This window comes from Pinus tabuliformis, chromosome J (genome assembly GCF_031772625.1).
Source record: "Pinus tabuliformis cultivar Carrire ecotype Pingquan chromosome J, CPIR1, whole genome shotgun sequence".
NCBI lineage: Eukaryota > Viridiplantae > Streptophyta > Pinopsida > Pinales > Pinaceae > Pinus > Pinus tabuliformis.
Genome location: NC_142295.1, coordinates 818426451 through 818434895, shown reverse-complemented (window position 1 = coordinate 818434895; position 8445 = coordinate 818426451). Strand labels below are relative to the sequence as shown.

General features: G+C 35.3%; 1 pseudogene across 1 annotated transcript; it reads left to right on the top strand.

Annotated features, from left to right (window-relative positions):
* Nucleotides 1–5761: 5761 nt before the first annotated feature.
* Nucleotides 5762–7646, top strand: LOC149229208 (flavonoid 3'-monooxygenase CYP75B137-like; annotated as a pseudogene). Its single transcript, XR_016247920.1, has 2 exons — nt 5762–6795; nt 6931–7646. The product of XR_016247920.1 is annotated as a flavonoid 3'-monooxygenase CYP75B137-like (transcript).
* The last annotated feature ends 799 nt before the right edge of the window (nt 7647–8445 follow it).

The window sequence follows — 8445 nt, the reverse complement described above, 5'->3', positions numbered from 1 at the left end:
ACAGAGTTATCTTACTTTCCTCTATGCGAAATCGTGATCAAGGCATTACTATACGGCCCACTGCTGGGACTCCTACACCAAATGGTTTGAGGTCTAATTGGGACTTCTTACTGGGGAGATCCCCTTGACATGTTGGCGGGTCCAGCACCATCAATAGCTTCATACGTAATGACCATACAATATCATTGTGCTTTAACAGATTTCACCGAAAATTATATTTATATTAAATATTGATGTTCTAAAAATAAATATTAAAGATATTATTACTTGGATTTGAAAAGGTATTATGTATGTAAAAAAGAGATGGAAAGGTGGCATTTAAAGGATTTCTCATTTTTCCCCAACCAAGGTGGTTTCATGTTCCTCAACCCTTAGAGATACAACCCTCTTTTTAGTTTTTCTCATTTCCTAATAGTAGCTACCATGTTTTTTACACTTTTCTGTAGGAAGAATGGGATATTGAGGAGTTCGTTGTTCTTCAGATGTATTAAAAGCCTAATGTGATCATTGAATACCATGTCATACTTTCCCTTATAGGTGATAAACATTTGTAGGAAGGTAACCATTTCTTTCAATGGTGAAATAAATGACTTAATTTAAACTTCCTTCCACACATTGAGCATCAAAGAAGGTTTGACTGAAAATTGGGGCCAACTATCAATAATGAGTTTCAAGTTTTTGGACTACCTTTCCCCCTGCAAGGGAATTCCTGTAGCTCAATTGATAAATTCACCAATTATTATCAACATTAAATCTCAAACCAATGCTTCCGTTCCACTTAAAGTCCTAACAAACTCCAAAGTAATCCTTGAATCTGATCATTGGAACTTTCTAAGGAAGGAGTGCCACATGGCCCTTGTGAAATTCTCCATGGCCTTAGCTTTGGATCTGATGTTATCAACACTCTTAAGCTTATTGCAATTTACTGAACCCCCCATTACACATGGTACATAACAATAACATTCTATGGTAATTATTTCAAACCATATTGCTAACTGACTAGAGCAACTGCGATTGGAAATGGAAAGTTGTAAAAGAATGGAAGGCTTTGAGAGAGGTCGATGCAAGGATGAGGGAATCATTAATATGATAGGGGTGCAATAAAAACCAATTAACATTATATGAGAGAAATCCAAGGTAATCAATGGCACAATTAAGGAAATCGAAAGAAGTTTTATTATAATCCTTTGCAAATGTGCCTAATTACATGCATGAGCTTAATGATCCTTGTGCTTGAATACATAGATGGGTTCAACAATTCTTTAAGTTTCTAAATATTTACCATCATGCTACTGAATTATGTGCATCAAAATAAAATATCATGAAACATTTTAAATGTATGAAACCTAAATACATAGGCTAAGCTAAGTTTTCACAGGAAGGAAGGGTGACTCTTTAGTATCGGAATTTCTTCTTAAGCTCTTTATGTTTATACAAGAAAAAATAAAAAGTGGGTTAGAAACAACATGGAAATTTTCATGAAGATTCTTTATTTGTAGGTTGCATGCTTCTTTTTCAGCTAGTTGTAGTGGATCTACCTGTTCCAAAGAAAGCAAGTGCTTGAACAAAGAGAATTGAGATAGTCTTGAGTCCTCCTACACTTTTAATTCCAAGAGATCTATTTGTTGGAAGATGTCCTCTTAAATCTACGAGGGACAATTTTATAATAAGATAATGAATAAGTGGTAATATTGAAAAATTATTTTTTTTCTTTACTTTATAGTTTGGTAAAATTTCTTTATACAAGATGCTAAGAAAAAGTCACACTAAAAAGAGACTTGTTATTACTCCTAAAAGATATGGAATAAAATCTTCCTTGGTTAGCCTAATAATAATTATAATAAAGTGATGCAAGAGGGTAGATAATATATCCTCTTGTCATTTAGATGAAATGGACTAGAGGATGACCTTAATACCATAGCCCTATTACTAATTAAATTGATAACTTGCAAACTTGATAAATTAATTTTTTTTCTTCCTTTTTTTAATTTTTTCTTTCTAGGAATTTTCTCACTAGTAAAAAGCTTTTCAAGAAAGGATTATCTAATTGTGTCTCATGTAAAGTTTCTACAATTCATTTTTTTTCTTTTTGTACTTAGTGCTACTAGCTAGGATATAGTTTTCTAGTATCATTAAATCTGATAGTGCTTGAAGCTAGTTTTTCACTATCAAAAAAAAATTATTTTATTTTATTTTTATTTATTTATTTACTTTATATTTTTATTTATTTATTATTTATTTTATATTTTTATTTATTTATTTTATATTTTTATTTTTATTTTTATTTATTTATTTTTCTCATTTAGAATGGATCATTATATTCATTGTCATTAATATTGATGCTTTAATAGGGGAAAAAGTGGAGAAACCAATTCATAGGAACTTTTTTACTCGTGAGTCCTAGTTTGGCAAATTGGGGTATGAAACATTCTGGAAGTAGTTTGAGGCACCAAATATAATTTTCTAGAGGTAAAGGTTTTCTTCCTATAGGCCACAACCCTATCAATATTATACACACATATAACTTTTTAATGGTGTAAGAATCTCTTCAATCAAATTTCGTATGCAAAATCTATGTCGCCCAAAATTTGACCTTCATGTTTTGACGACCATGATTCAAGGGGATACCACATCAACCCCCATTATTCATGGAAATGGTGCTAGCCAAATGATGATGATGAAGAAGACTAATAAAAGCCAATATTGTAGCTCTAATTAAGAGTTGAAGGAGTCAAATGTAACCACTAGTATGTTATTGGGTTATGTTATAGCTAGGCCACTAGGAGGAAAAGTTGTCATATTCTATTCAAGTGCGTTTTGTTCCATATATGAGAAAAGTTCCTAAGAGTGGATATGAAGAGAGAAAAAAGACAGGGTTTGTGCACTGTAGCAGCCCAAAGGCTATAGATATCACTTCTTTATCCTTGCATCCATTTGCATTTAGAGAAAGAGAGTATAAAAAGCCTCATCTTCCAACTATTTTTTCCCCTACAAGGGTTTCGCCGGTGAGGTAGCATAATAACACTTCCTTCAAACTTGTTCCATTGGTCACTCAACCTTTCTCATTTTCTTCTTCTGATTACTCTTGATCTAGAGGATGATTCCTTTGGCTATTAAATTTCTTGTCCACGAGCCTCGTCGAGGACCTAGGACATATTGGTGCTATTGTTTCATCCCATGCCCTTGCGATCACTATAGGTAGCTAACTTTATTCTAATCAAGAATCTATTTGGATAAAAAGGTGTTCACATGCTTTTCTCTCTTGGAATCACCATACCCATGAATATTTATACAAATACAACAATTTATTCTCTCTGGTTTAGCTTTCACAACAGATGTCTCACTACTTTCTTGTCTCAGACCTAGCTATGTGCGTTCACAACATAATTTACTCTATGCCTAAACCCTATTTAAATTGATGTCAATGATTCACTTGTGAAAGCCCATATGTTATTTCGGTCAAGTCAAGATCTTAATCTTGGTTACAGGTCGAGTTTCTTCTGACAAACTTGACTCCATCGTGCTTCGACTAGTTCGAGGCCCGACCAACTGACTAGCCCCACCCAAATTAGTTGGTTGGGATAACGAGTCCCTTTCGAGACATTGTAATTTAAACAATACTCTTTTGAGAGGATTCTCGCACTCACTATGGAGCCTACCAATGAATCAATATTTTCTTCTCTTCCTGTGTCAAGATTAACACATGCTAACTCTAAATTCCAACCACGGTGTAGACCCACTTACCTCCATTTCATTCATCTCCATACATAACACATTTAATATATTATAACATACCAAATTTATTAGTGGAATATAGTTTATTATAAAATAAAATAAGATATATAATATATTAAAATATATAACTATATCATATAATTTTAGTTGCGCAAGGAGACGATCTACAACCCAAAATGGAGTAGACGTGAAGGTGTTAGATATTAGATATGCAGGAGTTAAATATGTGAATATTTGTTAAATGTTGGTCTCAGAATTATACTATATTATGTTATGTAAACACCTTGACTTGTTCAAAGTACATAAAAGATTAAAAAAAAATAGAAATAAAAAAAATAAAAAGTTAATAATTAATAGTTAAAATAAAATTGAGATAAAATAGTAAATTTATCTAATGATTTTGGGTTCCATATTTTCGCAACCCGTGGTTTTTTCCATGGTATTCTTCTCTAATGGTCAAATTACATAAAAAATAAAATTAAAAAAATTATTAATAATTAATCATTATAATAAAATTAAGATAATATAATAAATTTATGGATTGAGGGTTTTTGGCCCCAAGCTTTTACAACCAATGGTTTCCCATGATATTATTCTCTAATAGTCAAATTACATAAAAATCAAATTAAATTAAATTAAAAATTAAAAACAAAATTGAGATAAATAGTAAATTTACGGATGAAGATTTTCGGGCTCCATGTTTTCACAACCCATGGTTACTTCCATGGTATTCTTCTCTAATTTAGCCTATTTAAATGTATTCTTCGCTATTGTGAGACATACATTGCAATAAAATCTTTTAGCTAGATCAAAATAAATCCTAATTTCCACAACAAATATCATAACCCTCGACAATTTTCATATGTAATTTGGCAAAGAAAACCACTCAATAAAGATACACTACACAGACCGCATAGCTCTATGGATGCATGTCTTCTAGGTAAGTATTGGGAAAAACAACCGTGCTCACTTTTGTTACATAACCTTCAAAGATTAGATTTTTCCATGTTGTTTTGTATGTTATTCATTTTATTTGATATGTTTGAAATTTTATTCTTGAGCTTAAAGAGAAACACAAACACATTTTTTTTTCCATGTCGTTGTACATTTTGTTTATATTTGTTTGTTTGTATTAACTTTTATTAGAGTCGCAATTTAGATTCTGTTAACAATTGGTTTTAAACTACACATGAAAATTCATTAAAATATGTTCATAACAACTTTTTTTAGATACAATTGTCCTTGAGTTTTATTGAGGTCGAATGATAACATTAAAAGGAAAATTAATCCAAAGATAATTAATATCTTGGACTGTTGCAATGACATAGGTATATATTCTTATCGGGTTTTATGTTATAGAAGATGAGCTCATTAGGTTTTACGGATTAACAAGAAAGCTTCAAGTAAACTATCTGAACTATAAAGCTTATATATATATCAAAGTAGCCTAGATTCATCCTAACTATGAAGCATCAAGAGAGATCAAATCTCCCAAGGTGAATACATTTAATCAAATTTGATGGAAAATTAAGCACTAGATAGATCCGGAGTTAAGCACAATATAAAATGGTATTAAATAAATTTGAATAATTTGTTGAAATTCAAAATAAAAAAAATAAATAAATTGATAAAACTAATGTAAATTAAAATAATGAAGGAAATCAAGTGCTGAATAATATTTTTTTATTCAATTTATTATTTATTTCACATCCTTCTTTTCGTGTACGGTTGAAAACCCTATCACATGGGCATCTTCTCGGTAAAGTGAGGGGAACATCTTAATTTTCCATTATAGCCCTTACCCTCTGCTACTGTGTGTATTTGAGTTTGATGTAAAATTTCTATGTTGGAAACATAAGTTTACCTTTACTTAGAAACAGTGATTTGTGGGCGGTCATCCAATTCCTAAAGTACTTTAGAATTACTAGAATTTGAGTAACAGAAACTACTGTTTCATTTTCTGTGGTCCACAAATTCCTGAATTAGGAATTTTCATAAAATGTACAATGGAGTTATCTAGAGAAAGTGAGATGGCATAATTATGACGCCATTCATTACATTTACAGATTCTACATAATTATGATGCCCGTTTCACACATTCGTTCACAGACGAGAATGGAACGAACCCTCGATTTTATGGAGGGCGGTCTCATGGTGGCCATTGTTGGGATCACCCTGCTCGCAATATGTCACTACACTAAATTCCTATTGTTCCACAAGGGGGAGCACAATCTGAGCACGCCTCCGAGGCCTACTGCTTGGCCCATTATTGGACACCTTCATTTGCTGGACGCGAAGCTACCTCTTCATCAGACGCTTTACCACCTGGCCCAGACCTATGGGCGCTTCATGCTTCTCAAATTCGGATCTCGCAAGGTCCTGGTAGTCACCTCATGGGAGCTAATCAGGGAGTGTCTCACCACACACGACATGAACCTCGCCTCCAGGCCACAGTCTGCGGGAGCCGAGCATTTGGGCTACGATCGTAATCTGCTTGGCCTCGATCCATATGACCGCCGGTGTCGAAAACTGCGTAGGATCTGCACGCTGCATCTTCTATCTCCTTCCAGAGTGGAGGCGTCCATGAATATTCGAACAGAGGAGATGTCAAAGTTAGTGCGTGGTCTGTTCGAGAGATGCGCGAAGATGGGAATCAAAGGCCGCGAGGCTTCGGCTGTTGTGAACGTGAGAGAGATTGTGGTGGAGCTAATATTTGATATTATGGTGAGATTAATCCTCACTAGCAAAAGCTACCTGGGCAGCGGGGAAGAGGTGGAAGAATTTAAAAAGATAATTACCGTCAGCACTAGCGAGCTGCTGGGAGCGTTTAATTTGGGGGATTATATTCCATTCCTTAGATGGCTGGATCTCCAGGGCTGCTAGCGGGCAATGAAGAAGTTACACAGGCGACGGGATGAGTTTTTGCAGAGAGTGATAGATAACAGCCGCCTTTGTATGAAGAAGGAGAATGACGAGAGTCTGATAGACGTGCTTCTACATTTGGTGGACAAAGCCGAAGAGTTTTGCAGCGAAGACACCATTGTCAAGGCCACTGCTATAGTCAGTACCTTTTCAACTTCAAGGCAGTTTTACCCCTCTCATCATATGGGAGCCTGTTTTACCTTTTTAGGAAGCCTGTTTTACTTTTTTACCTTTTTAAAGAAGCCTTTAACTGAGATGTCTTTTATTTTGCAGAGCATGATCGGAGCAGCAACGGATACCTACGCCAACACAACGGAATGGGCTATCGCAACGCTCCTGCAACGCTCGGATGTGCTGAAAAGGGCACAGCAGGAGCTGGACGTCATAGTTGGAAGGGAGCGCATTTTGGAGGAATCGGATCTCCCGAAGTTGAAGTATTTGGAGGCCATCGTGAAAGAGACTCTACGTCTCTATCCAGGGGCGCCTCTGCTCCTTCCTCATGTTGCAGCGGCGCCGTGCAGAGTGGGAGGGTATTATGTACCGGAGGGCACAGAGGTTTTGTTCAATGCGTGGGGTATACACAGAGACCCAGCTGTGTGGGAAAGCCCCCTAAAATTCGAGCCGGAGAGGCTTATCAACAGTTCCATAGACGTGAACGGACATGATTTCACATATATACCGTTTGGTTATGGGAGAAGGGCCTGCCCGGGCATTTGGTTAGCCATGCGCATGCTTCTGCTCACTGTGGGAAGACTGTTGCAGGGTTTCGATTGGAGCATTCCCGAAGGAACTGAAGGAGTTGATATGAATGAGGGTCGTGCTCTTACGCTGCACAGAGCTGTTCCATTGGAGGCGGCCATCAGGCCTCGTCTTGCTCACCATCTGTATTGAGTCATCACCTCACCTGATCTGTGATGTTGATGAATTGAGAAACATAGGTACGCTCTTCTCAAATCTCCAAATTTGATATTATTAGTGTGTATAAGTGTAGCAGCAGTCCTTTTCCAGACCGTCCAATTTGGCTGCGGACCCTTGAAGGCATTCTTTTTTATTTTTCCACTGGAAAAATTCGTAATATTTTATTAATATGAAAAATTAAGATACCTTTCGCATATGCCATAGTCCCTGTATATCTGTACATTTTACAAAAATTTCTAGATTTTGCTGTTCGGTTATACCACGCAGGGTATTACTGTTAGAGCTGTTTATAAAATTATACCACGCAGGGTATTACTGTTAGAGCTGTTTATAAAAATATAGCCTTTTCGGCATCCATCAGTCTGTTACAAAAAAAACTATCAAAATAATGCTGCTGCAATATTCCTGTATGTTCCTTTTAAGTAGAGTAAAGACCCACTGTAGGGTATCCCGGGTCTATGTAAAGGCGATGATAAAATTTTTGTTCCTGCTACTCCAGAATCTCCGTGATCTCCCAAACGCCTTGGTCCATCAGCGCGGCCTCCACCCTTGAAGGCATATTTGGTTAGTTGGAATATTTTATTGGGATGGTGGTTCACAATATTTACAATAATTTATTGGAGTAGATTTTTTTTTTTGCTTCAGCCCGGATGGATTTGAAACTTCAATCTCACCTTTTACTTTATTACATTATAAAGTTACTCTAGCTGACCTCATCAAGCACTGACCCCATACTTAGTTGTTAAAGATTTTAGATTGATTGGTTTAGTGAATAACTTGTTTCAACCACCTTATGGATTTTTATATAAAAGAATATATTATAATATTATAAAATTATCATTATTATTAAAAAAAATTAAATATTTTTTA